We start from the raw sequence: 18,039 nt of genomic DNA, 5'->3' as shown, positions 1-18,039 counted from the left end.
GTCCATGTAATGAAATAAGCCAAACATAATAGATTTAGGGTCGTAGAACCGGGTTTTAGTACCATACCCCTACAACATCCATTCATGTTTCCACTCAGACATGAGCTTACAACCTATAGTTCATGAATTTGGTTTAGTAGACACAATTGTTATCCCGAGAAATAAAGACACCATGTCATTGCCTGTGTCAACGGGTTTGGGTCAAAACACTTGTCCAAAAAAGTTGTACATTTACAAGTAATTATCAGTTATAAAGTTTGTATTGTTTAAATGATAATCTAACTTTTTCACTAAACCAGAAACAAACCCTAGAGAATCCAACCTCGCCCTTGTGGGATAAACAAAATTAAACTCTAATACCAATAAGCACTTTAACTAAAATGATTTAGAAAGTTTTATGCAAAATGCACTTTAAGCAACTTTTGAACTGTTTGACCGTTTGACACGTTTCGTTTTGACTATTTTCTTGTTTTACCGGTTTCAACTGTTACATATAAGATGAATCAAAACTGCCACGTGCCCACGTGTACTTAGAGATTTATAACTATTTTAAAAATTGACAAGCAGTGGTGAACCTTGTAAATGCACTTGCTCCGGTCTTCTCGGAAGCTTCAGTGATCCAATTGGTTCAAAGCACTCTACATCTTCAAGTGCTTCATTTACTATCATGAACACAATATATTGATCTTTAACATCATCAACTTGTGCCACCTGTTTCCTTTGATGATCTCTACTAACCACTAACAACCTAGGTTCGAGAACGATGTCCTATTAGAGTTATTTCCACTAACAGCATCTATGTTATTTTCAAAAATCATCCCCGCCTTGTTCCTGTTTGATTCTGAGTTAGACATTTTATCAAACACTTGGCATGTGTATTGGTTCACTCGTGATGATAACACAGGTGACGATTTCGATGAGGTTTTTTTTGCCTGATAGCTGCTGAAACCACATTAAGCCTTTTTTTAATAATGTGACGACATTTTCATTTTTGATTTTTGCCTCCTAATAATATAATATAACGTTATAAAAATCTTAAAGTATTTGCGACGTGTTATTACTATCTACATTTCAGTAAAAGTTTCGTTAAAAACCAAACAATATTAGTACCGTATCATTATTACTGAAAATCAGTACCGATATTCGTTTGTAATTTTGTATGCTTTTCATCTAACTTAAAAGAATAACTTAACTTTATTAGTATCAACTTTTACGTAAGACAAATTTCCTCTCTTTTTTTTTGTTTACATTAGACAACTTCAGTGTCACAAATTAAACTTAAACTCACATTATCAAGTAAATAAAAGTCAACAGTCAAAGGCGCGCTGCTTCCACCGTGCAATTTAATCCCAACTCCATCAAATCCAGTAATGAATTTGTTTGTATTTGTGTTGTGATGAGATATAAGTTAGAATTCCATGTGTCATAAATTTAATGAATTTATATTTGTGTTGTGATGAGATGAGATAGAACTCCATATATATCACAAACTAGTGTTACACCCGACGCGTTGTATCAGGGCAAGTCAGTAAAACCCGAGCGTTGGTAAAACTCAAGCATTGTCGGCCCAAGCGTTGAGGCGCTAAATCAACGCAAACTAGGTCGGTTTTGATTACATGCGTTATTGTATTGGAACCAAAACCAAAAACAAAACAAAAAAATGTAATATAAAAGTTAAGGTGGACCAATGAGGTGGCGTCTGTGAGTAAAACTCGATGTTGTCGATCCCAAGTGTTGAGGTTGCGAGTCTACAAATTCGGTCGGTTTTCATCGCGTTTGTTACGATACCGGAAGCCAAGACTCAAAATGGTTGAAAATATTTTAGCCAACATTATTGTGAAGAAAGGGATTGGGCAATTCTAACATGCGTCGTACCCTGCAGCTTTTACAGAATTAGAGGGGTTGAAAATATTTTAGCCAACATGATTGTGAAGAAAGTGATTGGGTAATTCTAGCATGCGTCCTACCCTGCAGCTTTTCCAGAATTGGAGGGGTTGAAAATATTTTAGCCAACATTATTGTGAAGAAAGCGACTAGGCAATTATATCATGCGTCGTACCCTGCAGCTTTTCCAGAATTGGAGGTTATGTATGTTGTACTTCTTATGGTCTATCCTCAACTTATTTGCAGAGAATCAAGTTAGTTGTTGAAACATGATAGTAACAAAAAACATAGAATAACGCGTTATACAATATATTTACTTTTGTATTTTTATTTTCTAGAACGACTCATAATATACTCTTAAATCACTCATATTAACCACACATATCTTCGACTTAAGTTTATGTATAGATGATAGACACATTATATTATACTGGTTTTCATGAGACGATAATGTAGTATATGCTAATGTGCATACAACATCTAGGATCATGGTTTAAAAAAACGGTCTAAGGCGGCGCCTCAAGGTGCGCCTCGAGATGAGGCGGTGAGGAAACAAATATGAGGCGGCGCCTCACATGGTTCTTTAATGTGTATGCCTCTATGGTCTGAGGCGGTGAAATTTGAGTGAGGCTGGGCGGATGAGTGAGGCGGTAGCAGTGTTGGAAATGATTTCAATGGGCAATTGCTAGGGTTAAATGGAGCAAAATGTGTACCTAGAACATGCGAGGGTCTTCAAACGACGCTTAGAACCCAAGTTTTGTTTCCATTGCTACCTTAACCCTAGTTTTTATATTTTCTAAAACACGTTCTTTCCTTTTAAGCTTTTTTTTTTCACAAAACTTCATTTTTTAACCCCAACTTTACATCTTTATTGAATTTAACCCTAGACATTAATACACAAATTTATACCTTATATTTAACTTTTTATAAAATATATATTTTTTATACTTATCTTTTATTCCGCCTCTGGCTTACGCCTCGTTTCGCCTCGAGGCATACGCCTCATGAGGCTTAGAGGAAACGCCTCGAGGCACGATTCCATACTTTTAAACCTTGTCTAGGATAAGCTGCTAACATTTAGAACATGCGCGTTGCGGTGGTGAGTTAACGTGAATTTGGTCGGTCTCAGTTACGTTCATTACGGTATCAGAACTAAAACAAAAAGGTCGGTAAAACCCAAGCGTTGTTGGTCCCAGGCGTTGCGGCGGTGAGTCGATGCAAATTCGGTCGATCTAAGTTGCGTTCGTTACGTACAGGAACTAAACAAAAAGGTCGGTAAACCCGGGTGTTGCGATGGTTAGTTGGTAAACCCTGAGCGTTGTCGCTCTCGGGCATTGTGGTGGTGAGTGTGAGTCAACGCGAATTTAATGATTTCAATTACGTTTGTTATAGTATTGTAACTAAAAACAAAAAAAACACAATAATATTGGTGTGGTCCAATACCAGACCGCCATTTGGCTCAATATGTTGCCTAGCGGCACCAAACTTCTATTTTATACGTATTAACATAAACTAGTTATTCTTTGTTGTTAGTAACTATTCTAAGTATCTAAATCTGTGTTCCCCAATTTCATTTAAGGAGAGAAAAGAAAGGATGAGGAATTAGAATAGAAAAGAAAGAAAGGGAAAGGAAAATGTGTCATTTTATTTTATGTTCTTAAGTTTAATGAAAAGAAAAGGAAAACAAAGGAAATTAAACATTTTTTGTGTTCCCAAGTTAAGAGGAAAAGGAAAAAAAAAACAATTTTGCTATTATACCCTTTAAATAAAACTAAATACAATTTGATGCAAGTTACCCTTTAAATAAAAAAAATACAATTTTACTATTATACCTTTAAAATACAATGTTCATTCACTTACATTCGTTAATATATTCATTTAAAAATTTTTTGTCCGTTTGGCGGGAAGTTAATTTATTTAATAATTGAACGAACATAACAACAAATTTTGTTCATTTAGTTAAACGAACGAGCATCAACACAGGTCTTGTTCGCTCGTACATGTTCGTGAACATTCTACTATTTAAATCCGTTTGTTTTAAGCTCATTCAATTACATTCGTTAATATATTCATTTAATTTTATTTACTACCATTACACTGTTATCAAACGAACATAAACAAACACGAGCATATTCACTTTCTTAACGAACAATCATTTGTTCGGGTAAAGTTAAACGAATCATACTCTGCCCTCGGGATTCCTTTTCATTCTTTCAAGCACTCTTTCAAAAGCCGGTCTACCAGTTGTTTCACCCAAAGCGGCTATCAAATCAGCTCGCATCGGGTCCACTAACGCCCCAACCACAGACCCAAGAGCCACTGCCGCTTGCTGCCACCCTCAGTCGGACCCGGACACCTACCACCATGTTGATGAATCTGAAAATATAAAATCTAGGGTTTTAATCTAAACTATTTAAGCAATTATTATTATTAATAATAATAATACATTGGATTGAGTTAGGGTTTAAGCTCGAAGGCAGCTAGAAATGAACATCATATAATGAATATGCAAAACTCAAATTGTTATTACCTTTAGAGTTGAGAGACTTAGGGCTCCGATTTGGGTTCCGTTTAGTGTTAGAAGGAAGAGGGAAGTGCGGTTCTTCTTTTATTTACTTTTAAAACCCGTCGGTATTGGCATCAGTATTGGTATCAATAATGAGTTAGTAATGGGAATAATCTATTATTATTTTAATTTTTGAAACGGTGACTTACTTTTGTGTTAGATCACCGTGCTCTTTAATCTTGGAGAGTCCCGTTGTCTCATTTTGGCCAGACTATGTTGTCTTAACCAGGCTCTCGTTAGCTTCAGAGTTTGGCTTGGACGTTCCCCCGAGAAAACCAAACCGCCGCCTGTCAGTCTGCCACTTAGCAGTCGTTGTGCCGTCGCATGAGCAGAACTCTCTGGTGTAACACACGGTGGGACGGAAACCTGGGGTTGGTCGGGGTTCGAACTAATAACATTGCCTAAGACGTAGCTCAAATCCTTTATTGTAATAATCCGTCGAAAGTGTCACAAGTGGGGATTGAATTTGGATCTCCACTAGATAACTTAAGCCTTTCTATCACTATACTACAAGTAGTGGATTTGGTAATAATTTATTCAAGGATCAAAATTGTTTATTATTTTATTAGATACTTAATTTATATTTATGTTTTTGAAGGATTTAACCAAATTGTTAAACTTAGGGGAATAAACTTGTTCATTACTAAGGAGACAAAAGTTGTCAAATAGGCAATGTTTTAATTGGGTCCAATGGATGATAAATATGTCTTTTAATATAGTTAAGTCATTTTTAAATGACCAAAATTATAAACGTGATAAATATGTCTTTTAATATAGTTAAGTCATTTTTAAATGACCAAAATTATAAACGTGATAAATATGTCTTTTGGTTTATTAATATTTTTCGAAGACAAACTAGAAGTGAACAAAAAACGTGTTGTCTGTTAACACCAACCGAAAACGTTTTAGACCTTAACCAAACCGTACAGTTTGGGGTAAGTGGGTTTAACCCGAATAAACCATCTACCTCTAAAAAACCAATTTGAAATCATATCGATTTTAGCCGAAACCCGTGTTGACTAGTTTCGGCAAAACTCAAAAATAATTTGGGCCCAAAAGCCGAATTGTGCACCTCACAATCCTATAAACATTATAGGTTTTGGTATTTATAGATTAATTACATTTTTCAGCAAACGATCAAATCAAATGGTCACATAATCATTGGAACATCATTGGCAAATTTATCCTCATTCATGATTTTTTTCATTGTTATCGACCGTAAGGGGGTGTTTGGTAGAGGGAATTGAGGGGTGAGAAATGGAATTGGAAAGAATTCTCTTGTTTGTTTATGAAAGAAAGAGGTGAGAAATGGAAATAAACCATTTCCATTTCTCTGATTTTGTTTCTCTAAAAAAAGCGGAGAATTGGATTTCTAGGGTTTCATTTCTCAGCCTCACTCTCTCACGCCTCTCCCTGCTGTTCGATCTACAGCAGCAAACTCACGCCTCTCCCTGCTGTTCGATCGACTTGCAGCCTCTAATCACACACAAATCATCTCCAATCCAAGAACCGAGTTCGTATTCGCGATCCTTGCTTCGATTCCAACGATCCTAGGTATGAAACTTTCATTTTTTCGACTTTCTTATGCTCGACCAGACCTAAACCTCGATCCAAACTCAGCTGCTGATGTCGATTGTTATCGTGGGATGTTTGTATGTTGTTGGTAATCGATTTAGATATGTTAGATTTCAATGGTTTATGTTTAATTCGACTCTTGATGAAATCTTTGATGTCTAGGTTGGGAATTGAACATTATATGGTATGAAATTGATGAGTTTGAATCATGAATTTTATGTTAGAATGATATTTAGATGCTAGGTTGAATGTTGGAACCGATAAATTGAATGTTTACATGAGTTGCTTGAATGCTGTTGCTGATGAAATCTGTAATGTTGTTTTGTTCAAACAATATTTTGATCATAACAGATGCAAATTGATCGTTTCTTGATTCTAACATTAAGTTCAAAGAGTCTAGTTTCAAACCCCACTGGTTTCGTAATTTTTAGAGAAGTTTTGATTACCCAAACGTGAAAAATAAAACCGAAGGTCAAATCTGTTTTTGACTGACAGATTTTAGGTCCAATTCTAAAGAGCATAACTCTCTTGTTTTTGAAGTTTTAGACTTCATTCCTCTTTCTAATGAACATTTTAAGTGTCTAGAATATTTCCCAATTGGCCTTGTATGCAAATCCTGAGTAGTCAATTTTTGAGAAATTTTGACATTTACAAACTCTGAACAGTAAGTTTTAGATACCTTTGATAATTAGCATTTTAGTTGAAAACCTTATGCATACTTTAAAAATTTGAGAAAAATATATAAACACCTAGAGATGTTGAAGTTTCTGTGAAAATATTTTCATAATTTATTTCAATTGTTTTGTTGATAAATAAATCTATATTTACAAACTCAAATCTGACCAAAAAACTCAGATTTCTACATATCAACAAATCATCACTTTTTACACCATTTTTATCTAGAAATTGACTTGTAACTCACATGGAAACCTTAGGGATCTTGTATAACATTGACTTGTAACTCACATGGAAACTTGGATGTTCAATTTCATCCAAAATAACATATATATTGATGTAAACATTGGCAATTAAACAACATTCAGCAAGTCAGTGAATAAAGTAGCCTGTAATCATTTTTCTTGCTTTCATGATCACTTTGTTGCTAATATTTGGATTATATTTTGGAGTTATTTGCTTTTCTTGAATTTTCTTATATTTTTATGTGTAGATGGCAAGATCACCTTCCAGACAAAGAATAGTTGCCATAGGTGCATTTTATGTCATTTATGTTACGATTCGTTGGTGGGTGTTGTGTACTTATCATTTGCGTCGGTCGATTGAGTCAATGACTTTACGTACAAAATATTTAATGAGTTACCATAATAGGCGTGAAAACATGGTGAGGATGGTTTATGAAAGTGATGTTACGAGTGTTGTTAACATAAGAATGAATATACATGCATTTACAACACTTTGTGATATGCTAGAAACTAGAGGGGGACTAAAGAATAGTAAAAACATGCTAGTCGATGAGCAAGTTGCTATGTTTTTACATACCCTTGCTCATAATGCAAAGAATAGTAGATTTCATCGGTCCGGGGAAACTGTAAGTCGGTATTTCAAGTTAGTCTTAAATGCTATATGTCGATTACACAAAGAACTCTACAAGTCACCCGTGCCAGTGCCAGATAATAAAACTGATGAAAGATGGAAATGGTTTAAGGTTAGTCAAACACATTTTTTATTAAAGATATTTTTTGCTAACATAAATTAGTAAGTAATGTTTTCTTTTAACTCAGGGTTGCTTAGGAGCATTAGATGGAACATACATTAAAGTTAAAGTCCCTGCAATTGATAGAAAACCTTATAGGACAAGAAAAGGGCAGATTTGTACTAACGTACTCGGAGTATGTACGAGAGACCTTTTATTTATGTATGTCTTAGCGGGATGGGAGGGTTCTGCAGCTGATAGTAGAGTTTTGCGTGATGCAATCAGTAGACCCATTGGTCTTAAAATAACTCCGGGTATGTGATAGACAATTTTCAAAGAATATACATAGATTTAAGTATGATAATTAACATAGAGTTTATGGTTAATTGTAGGAACATACTACCTTTGTGATGTCGGTTATACAAATGGTGAAGGATTTTTAACTCCATATCGAGGTCAACGTTATCATCTTAACGATTGGTCTCGTCCTCCTACGAATGCTAAGGTGTTCTTTAATATGAGACATTCATCGGCCAGGAATGTTATAGAAAGATATTTCGGAATGATTAAAGATAGATGGGCTATTTTGCGTGATAACTCATATCATCCCATAGAGTCCATGCCACGTATCATCATTGCTTGTTGTTTATTGCACAATTTCATACGAACAACAATGAGTGAAGACCCTCTTGATAACGAAATCCCAGTAAATCACACACAACCTGCAAATGACCATGACAATGTTTTTTCTATGATCGAGCCCTCACAAGAATGGACCGATCGTAGAGACCTTCTTGCTAATGAAATGTTTAATAGTTGGACTGCGATGCGTGCGCAGCGTGCCAACAATGTTTCTTAATTATGTTTGACAATTATGTATTTTTTATTTGTAGAACCAAGGATGTTTCTTATTAATGTTTATTTATGCACTTTATTTGTTTCTTATTAATGTTTCTTGTTATATTTGTATTTGTAGTTACATGAATTATGATTTTTAATTGTATAATTATGCATTTGTACGTAGACATGGCAGATTCAAATATAGTGAGAGGAGTTACTCGGAGCAAGCATACCTGGACAAATGATGAAGATGCAAAGCTAATTGATGCATTAATGGAGATACATGCATCCGGAAAGTATGCTGGTGCTGACAATGGATTCAAACCAGGTTATTTAAATGGTGTTCAACAATTGCTAGATGTAAGTCTTCCTAACTCTGGCCTCAAAGCAGAACCACATATAAAGTCTAGGATGAAGACATGGAAGACACACTTTAGCATTGTATATGATATGGTGCATACAAGTGGGTTTGGTTGGGATGAACAAAAATGTTGTATTATTGCCGATGATAGTGTTTGGAATGAATACGTGAAGGTATATTCTAAAAAATATATTTTTTAGATTTTAAAATTTTAGTCTAATTTATTTGTAATTGTCTTGTAGTCTCACAAAGGTGCTGTGAATTTTCGTGACAAGTCATTTCCTTTCTATGACAAATTGTGTACCATATTCGGTAAGGATAGAGCTACTGGTAGTAAAGCAGTTGACCTTGGAGAAGAAGATGTTGTTCAAGAGACGCAAAAAAGCTCACCTATTGATATTGAAGACTTTGATTTTGTTGATGAAGCCGTTCCAAATGTTGATAGATCTGAAGGACAAACAGGAAGTGTAACAAGCAAGCGCAAAAGAGGTAGAAGCACGGATGCAGATGAGATATATCGAGAGTCTTGCAAAGATATCAAGGAAGTTTTGCTTCGATTTGGGGAGATGGTGGGTGAACAACTTAGCAAAGAAGGTATGGAGGCTCGTGAAATCTATGAAAAGGTTAGTGATGAGTTGAAAGCTTTACCAGGTATCACTACGAAAAAACGGTTCAAAGCAGCTCATTTGATTGGTAAAGATGTGGATCTAGGACGTTCTTTTCTTGCGTTGACAATAGAAGAGAAAATTGAGATGGTCGAGTTGTATACCGATGGTTCAATGGGATAGTTGTGTATGGTTGAAGTATGTTTTGTATGTGAATTGGTTTTAACTATGGTTGATGTTTTTTGCTTAAAAACTATGTTTTGTATGTGAATTGGTTTGATCAATGCATATTTTGGTTGGAATTTATGCATCTTTTTATATGTTTTTTATTTTTTATTAAATATTTGTTATGAAAAAAATACTTGTGCTAATGATAAAGTTGATATAATTCTCTGTTTATTTCCTATGTACCAAACAAGAGAAATGATTCTCAGCTATATTTCTCTACTGAAATCTCTGTACTACCAAACAGAACAGTCAATTCTCATTCTCCAGACCAATTCCCTTTCTCTGCAATTCCATTTCTCTATTTCATTTCTCTACAATTCCATTCTCTGTACCAAACACCCCCTAACTAGCAAGCAGCTAGACAAAAAAGAGTACACATGATTACAAAGGACTAAGAAGATCAAAGTTACGCCCTACCTGATTGAAAAAAAGTCTCACCCTATTTTTTTTATCCAAACTTATATCTCCTATATAATTCTTAACCGGTTCCCCTCCTTTCCATTGAGAACTTTATCTAACTAAGAGCGTTATATACACCACATTGTGGTTAAGAACACTGCTTGTAAAACAACCTAACTAAGAGGATGTGCAAAAACTCTAAAATAGTTGAAACCAAGAACTACGGGATTTTACACCAAAACTCGATTTGCCGCCATATATCTCGATAAACCTCACAAGTAATCAATAGATGGTCAATATTTTTTTGCTCAACACCACAAAATGAACATAAAGTCCCTGGATCCGGACGCCTGCCCTCGAAAGTGCACTTAGAGTCAGGCGTTTTTTGTTGAATTTCCCTCCAACCGAAAAAATTTACTTTAATCCGGACTATTTATTGCATGCAAAGTAAAAGTTATAATTAGGAAACAAGTTGTTCTCGATCAATACCCTAAGGAATTTTGATGTGAACTGTCTTGAATCCCCGATAATCCACTTTCACCGGTCTTTCGAGTTTGTGGGAGCCATCTCGTTTAAAGCCTCTAAGACCGCTGCTCTATTTGTTTCTTTAAGAATCTTCTCTAAGGAGTCTTCTCTAAAAGCAGTTTCACTACGGATAATTACTATTAACCAAAAAAAAAAAGAGCTATTAGCATGTATAGATGTTAGTCGCACCAAGTTGAACAACTAGGGTAAACTTTACAAAGCAGTTTGTTGTACCTTGTACCTTTATAATTATGACATGTTGTATCCCTACTAGACCTGAATGTGTTTGTAAAATGCATGTTATGTGTTGAAAACATCAATATCTTTAATGGGCACATTAATGATAAGCCCACCGATAGGCAAGCCCATTAGGGTTTGGCCCAAGAATTCTACTATAAATAGAAGTTTTCCCTTCCCACGCAATTATGTTCTTTATAGCTCTTTACTATCTCTCTTGTGATTTACACACTTGTATGCATAGAGGGATCTCAATAAAGGCGATGATACGTCATTCCAAGTCAGAGGTGTGTCCCCCCTTAAAAAATAATGTCTGGGGGAAAAGTTAGTGAATCAGTTTTATGATTAAATGTAGTAGTGAGGTGGTGTGCTTTCCAGATTATAGTAAAATGTGTGTAATAAGACAGCATGCGACTCTGAATAGTACGAGGAAAGCCCTTAATACCTAGGGATCTTCAGTGTAAAACCTCGGGAGGTGATAATTATCACCTTCCTCCAGTAATGTTATTAAGATCGAAAAATGTTATAACTCGAGGACTGATTGCGATGGTGAACTGGATTACAGAGAATGCAAGTGTTGAGTGTAAAAGATAATATGTCTATATCCAGCGTAATCACCTCGTTTTATATAAAAAGGAATAAACAAACTATTAAGTCTTTAGGCGGTTGGCGCAAAGATCTAATAGAACGATATGCGAAAAATGTTAGCATAAACTTATCAATAAGTTCAGGACACCGACCTATCCGGGATCCTACGTTCCAAACCATAACCATATATTAGAATCTCTACTAAAAAATAAACAAAAAAAAATGGGGGAAATAGGCCCTATTGCATCGCTGGCAGTCCTTCGTGAGTGCGGCACACACCTTTTTGTTTGTTTCGGAGCCGTTTTGGCAAGGCGTACTAAACCCACTACGTACCACACCACCGGGAGGCTCAACTCGACATCGTCTCACCTGCAAGATAAGGCTATGTGTAAGGCCCCGTTCCCGGTAACCCTACTGTGGTGTTGGATTTACTTATAAACACAGTTCTAAAATCAGAGTTAATTTAAACTTTCGCGGAATAATTTAAAACTTCAAACATCACATTACAAACATTCATTTTTGTCTTAACATATAAATTGTCTTTTCATAACATAACATAAAATAGTCTTGACACTTCTTCATAGATGCCAGTCTCTTTAGCTCGTGCCATGTGTCCTTCCTCAAGCCAGCTGCCTCAACCTATCTGTCTGCGTGCATACTAAAAGTCAGCTACGCTGAGTGAGTTCTAGTTAATCAATTTAACATACAATACATTCCACGTGTCAATTATCCATTACTACTACTTCCTACATCTAAGTAAGTCAGCTTACGCCGTTAATGGTAATGCCCTTCCTTAGTTGAGCACGGCTAACTGTACAATACGTTACATGTGTCAATTATCCATTACTACTACTTCCTACATCTAAGTTAATGAAACTCTCATCTAACGGGGGTCCGGGGGCAGCGCCCCTGGTAGCGGGGTCTAGGGGTGGCAGCCCCTAGCAGGGTCCAAGGGGCAGAGCCCCTGGCTGGGGTTGAGCTGCCAGGTCAGCTCGGAAAAATTTTATTTTCGTTAACGGTCCTTTAATAAAAACGCATCAAAAAATTAATCGGGTCACAACTTAAACAATTTCGCATGGGAGGTTTCGTTTCGCTTCGCATCGGAGCGCTTCGCTTCGCATGGGAGCATTTCATTCGCATGGGAGCGCTTCACTTCGCCTGGCTGAGCGAAGGGAAATGCCTGTTTCGCTTCTCAAGGCTGAGCGAAGCGAAATGCCTTCCTTTCTTCGTTTTTACCATTTTAAAGCCATTTTACTTCGTGGCTCTTCCTCAGGACCTAATTTTTACTCTTTCCCAACTTTTGACACATTCTGACCCCATGCACCTGATCCTGAACCCATCTCTCAAAGTCCAAACACCACCTTTTTATCACAAAGTGCACCCGAGAGGTTATAAATTACCAAGTTTATATTTTTTCTTACATTTCACAACTCGATCTATCATTATATCTATTTGCATGCCGGTTCTAACCATAAAACTTAACCATTTAAACCGAAACCTACCTTTTGCTTCGGGTTCGAGTTCAGATCGGGACAACACGCAGGATCTTCCAAACATTTCTTGTTACTCGATGACGTTGAACACGAGATTCACCTTTCTTTTGCTCGGATTTGGATCCAGGTGTTTGAGAGAAGAAGTGTGTGTTTTTAGTGTGTGGGGAGGGAGACATAAATGGTGAAATGGTGGGTGGGTTGGGTTTATGTAGTGGGTTATGGGTCACACCACCCACTCTCCATTCCCATTTCAAATCCTTATCCAAACATTTAACACACGACTAACTTAACGACACACAGTTAATAACAAAATTTTCCGTCATTTATTATATAACAAAAAGTTGGAAGTTACACTATGGATCAATTACTAAATCTTGGATGAAAATTTAATTTGCCTCTTTCTCTAGGTAATCTATTTATTATTAACAACTTCTTTTTCTTTTTCTACTTAAACTGTTGTTATTCATGTGCTATTGTTGTTTAAACTTGTTAATTAGGGAATCAATTCAATAAACTATATGCTTCTACACTATTTTTCATAAGCGCACACCAACTGTTTGATGAAATGTCTGACTCAAGTTTCGTTCATAATCACTTGCTCGGTTGATCATAGTAGTACGGTAGAAGGTTGAATTGGAATTTTATTTACTTTCAAGTAAGCCGTATGCGTATTTTTTTAGGGTTATGGCTCACGTATCCTGTTTTTTTGGTTACTAAAATTGATTCTTCAAGTTTTAATTGGTCTTTACTTGGCCCGACCCGAGACCGTTTGAACATGATATTTAAGATCGGATGTATAAGTTTGCAATTAGGGTCGGTCTGGGCTAAATCTGCACATCCCTAAGTCAGCATGTTTGATTGGATGCTAGTTTCTATGTAGTATGTATAAGAATTTTTTTCAAAAGGCAAAGAAAAGTAGGCATCAATGCATTGCTAATCTAAGTTTAACAACATGATTTGTGCTTAATTATCTAAGTATGAGTACTCTAATAGGATAGGCTAATGTGATAAGGTGATAGCTAGTAATTGCTAGCTTGGTACAAGGAGGGGCGTTTACATCATTGCATATTATCTTCAAGGTCTCATATTAACCAAGTGTATAAATCAAAATGTATTCCTAATTTTTTGTTTTTATTTTGGTAGGTTAATAACCAAAATGGAAGCTACTGGCAATCAAAGTTTAGAAACTCAGGTTCAAAGGGTGATCAACCTCCTTAATGAGGTACATACTCGTAAAAACTATCACTACGTTTTGACTTATGAACATGAACAGCTGCATAACCCACTCTTTTTAATATATTTGCAGAAAAAAGAGCCGCTTACCGCTCATCAAGTTCTGCGACTGTAATGTCGATATCAATGCCAATAGTGTGGTGTTTGAGAGCCTCATAAGCGACTCAAAGGTTAACATGCTTCTCGCATATAAGGTAATATATAACACATCATTTATATATCTTTAATTTGCAAGTTTCTTAATTTTTTCGGTTATGTGTGTGTTGTATGTTATTTTTGTTGTACATTTGTCTTATGGTGATTAATATGTTGCACTACTTGTTTCTTTTGTTGTGAGTCTTCTGCCAGATTGTGTAGTGGCCACGTGTTTGTTTCCATGTTGTTTTGACGGACGTGCCTTCTTTTCTCTTAAAGTACTTGCATCATACTGGATTTGTTTTATGTCGTGCTTTCTCCTTATCGTTGGTCGACTGCTTCGGCTGTGGTTATCGCTGTTTTGTTTACTCAATTTAAGTTCGTTTTCTTGCTTCTAAGAGTTAATTATTGGTTTACTATTTGTTGTTTGACTGGTATTTGTTGTTTGAAGGACAGATGCATTGTGCCATTTGTCATTGTGTATTGAGAGTGTTGTTTGCTTTTGGTATTTAACTTGCCTATCAACTGTTTGATTAAAGGTCCATCGAAGATTTTGTTTTGTTTTGTTTTTTGGTCTTTTGCAAATGTTGTTTCCCTATCAGGTTTTGATGAAATGCTCTTCAAAGATTTTCTTTTTATTTGTGCTTTAGTCAACCTGTCGTTTATCTTATGTTTTTTCTAAATGCATGGTAGTGCCATGTTCTACTTATCCTATGCCTGTTAATTTCGTGACATACTGTTACTCTGCTTAAGACATTACGACAGCTTTGTTTTTTTGCTTAGCAAGAACTGGTTAATGAAAGATTAATTGAATATTAATTTAGTGTCAGTGGGGTTGCATATGAGGTTGTGAATAAGATAGGGAAGAAATTTGGAGTGATGTCCATGTGATCAAAGAGGCCGTTTTAAAGACTATTCAGGTTGAATGTGGATTTTTAAAAGATGATACATAGAGGTAACTACTTAAGAAAACCGTGAGACAATGATGCCAGGTTTAGGGATTATTATCCAACATCTATTAAATTTGAATTGGTGTTACGGATTTTGGTTAGATGATGTCAGGTTTAGAGTTTATTGTCAGTTGTTTTATATTTTCTTTTGCTTTTAATTCTAAATTCAGTTACGGCTCAGAAAGTGGTTTGGCGGGTCATTACGGGTTTCGTGTCATAACAGACCGTCTAAAAAAAGTGTTATTTTTTGTTCGATTCGGTAGGGGTTTGGCCGGAACGGTTTCGGGTTGAGACGGGTTAAGGATGGAACGGGGTTTGGCCGGATTTAGTTACGGGTCATAACAGATTAACTAAAAAAGGAGCGCCATACTGTGTTTACTGTGTTATCTTTCACCTCAGTTTATTTTCATTACATTTCACATGTGACGGATGTATACTACTGTATTTGTTAAAGGTATTGGTGGTTGTAGTACAAGTACACAATACATGTTATTTTCGGGAAGTTTCTCAATGCTAGTTTTATATAAATATACACAATATTGTATCATGGTGATTTGATTATTACTTTTATTTAGTGACAACAATAGCATGATGTGAGGGACAAAGAAGAACTGTCGGCTTTGATTCGTACTTATGAAGATGGCATTTATGTTAAGGATGTTCAACAATCATACCCAAGTGCCATGGCGGATATAGACACTTTGGAAGCTGAAGGCGAGATCAGGGTGTTAACGGGAAAATGTATAACACGCACTAGAGAACTGGTAGCCTACCCACAATATGGAAATCTCCCATCTTGATAATGATGAGCTTTAAAAATGTAAAAAACTGGAATGATTGTTGTTGTGTACATTGGTATCCATTCATGTCTCCATTCAGACATGAACTTACAACCTATAGTTCATGAATTTGGTTTAGTAGACACAATTGTTGATAATATGCCAATTGTTATCCCGATAAATAAAGACACCATGCCATTGCCTGTGTCAACGGGTTTGGGTCAAAATACTTGTCCATAAAAGTTGTACTTTTACAAGTAATTAGCCAGTTAAATATGGTTACAATGTTTGTATTGTTTGAATGATAATCTAATTTTTTCAATAAACCAGAAACAAAAAACTCGCCCTTGTCGGATAAACAAAAGTAAACTCTAATACCAATAAGCACTTTAACCAAAATGATTTAGAAAGTTATATGCAAAATGCACTTTAAGCAACTTTTGATCTGTTTGACCGTTTGACACGTTTCGTTTTAACTATTTTTCTTGTTTTTCCGGTTCCGACTCTTACATATAAAATGAATCAAAACTGCCACATGTACACGTGTATTTAGAGATTTATAACTATTTTTGAAATTGATAAGCAGTGGTTAACCTTGTGAATGCACTTGCTCCGGTCTTCTCGGAAGCTTCAGTGATCCAATTGGTTCAAAGCACTCTACATCTTCAAGTGCTTCATTTACTATCATGAACACAATATATTGATCTTTAACATCATCAACTTGTGCCACCTGTTTCCTTTGATGATCTCTACTAACCACTAACAACCTAGGTTCGAGAACGATGTCCTATTAGAGTTATTTCCACTAACAGCATCTATGTTATTTTCAAAAATGTTTATGCTTTAGTAGTAGCTTATACAAATAGGGGTGAGCAAGATAAGGGTTACCGCAAAGCCAGATTACACAATCCCCAAACCAAGTAATAGACCCAGATTAAAAAGAAAGGGTCAATTCTTGGGTTTTAAAATAGGGGAAAAGGGTACCGAGACGGGTCTAGAAAATTTGAGACGACTCCTTTTGAATCTGGTGGGTTTGTATGTTGTTTTGATTTATTGTTAAAACTTAAAAGTGAGTTATGAAGATTTAGTTCAGGTATTGAAATTGAATTTACGTTGATTGTTTATTGCGTTTTGTAGCAAGTACCTGAATAAATTAAATACATGTTTAATAGAGATGAGATAGAACTCCATATATATATCACAAACTAGTGTTACCTCCGGCGGCTGTGTCGAGGCAAGTCAGTAAAACCCGAGGGTTGGTAAACCCAAGCATTATCGGTCCCAAATGTTAAGGTGGTAAACCGGCGCAAACTGGGTCGGTTTTAATTACATGCGTTATTGTATTGGAACCAAAAACAAAACCAAAAATAAAACAAAAAAAATATAATATAAAAGTTGAGGTGGACCAATGAGGTGGCTTCGGTGAGTAAAACTCAACGTTGTCAATCCCAAGTGTTGAGGTTGTGAATCTACGCAAATTCAGTCGGTTTCCATCACGTTTGTTACGGTACCGGAAGCCAAAGATCAAAATGGTTGAAAATATTTTAGCCAACATTATTGTGAAGAAAGCGATTGGGCAATTCTAGCATGCGTTGTACCCTACAGCTTTTCCAGAATTGGAGGGGTTGAAATATTTTAGCTAGTATTATTGTAAAGAAAGCGATTGGGCAATTGTAGCATGCGTCGTACCCTACAGCTTTTCCAGAATTGGAGGTTACGTATGCTGTACTTCAGGTGGTCAATCCTCACAACTTATTTGCAGGGAATCAAGTTAGTTATAGAAACATGATAGTAACAAAAAACATAAAATAGCGCGTTATACAATATATTTACTTTTTTATTTTTATTTTCTAGAACGACTCATAATATACTCTTAATTCACTCATATTAACCACGCATATCTTCGACTTAAGTTTATGTATCGATGAATGACACATTATATTACAATGGTTTTCATGAGACGATAATGTCGTATATGCTAATATGCATA

At 35.8% G+C, this 18,039-nt stretch overlaps 1 protein-coding gene across 1 annotated transcript in view; it reads right to left on the bottom strand.

The window, feature by feature from the left end:
- The window catches only part of LOC143533982 (ubiquinone biosynthesis protein COQ4 homolog, mitochondrial-like), a 28,403-nt gene extending 23,960 nt beyond the window's left edge, over window positions 1-4,443 (bottom strand). The window contains exon 1 of the mRNA XM_077028598.1: window positions 4,415-4,443. The gene's annotated coding sequence lies outside the window, so the exon portion shown is untranslated. The remainder of the gene's footprint in view (window positions 1-4,414) is intronic.
- Between the last annotated feature and the right edge of the window lie 13,596 nt (window positions 4,444-18,039).

This window comes from Bidens hawaiensis, unplaced genomic scaffold, assembly GCF_021521415.1.
Source record: "Bidens hawaiensis isolate Kalapana, Puna unplaced genomic scaffold, B.hawaiensis_p1.1 tig00009970_1, whole genome shotgun sequence".
Lineage (NCBI taxonomy): Eukaryota > Viridiplantae > Streptophyta > Magnoliopsida > Asterales > Asteraceae > Bidens > Bidens hawaiensis.
This window is presented reverse-complemented; position numbering and strand designations above follow the sequence as displayed.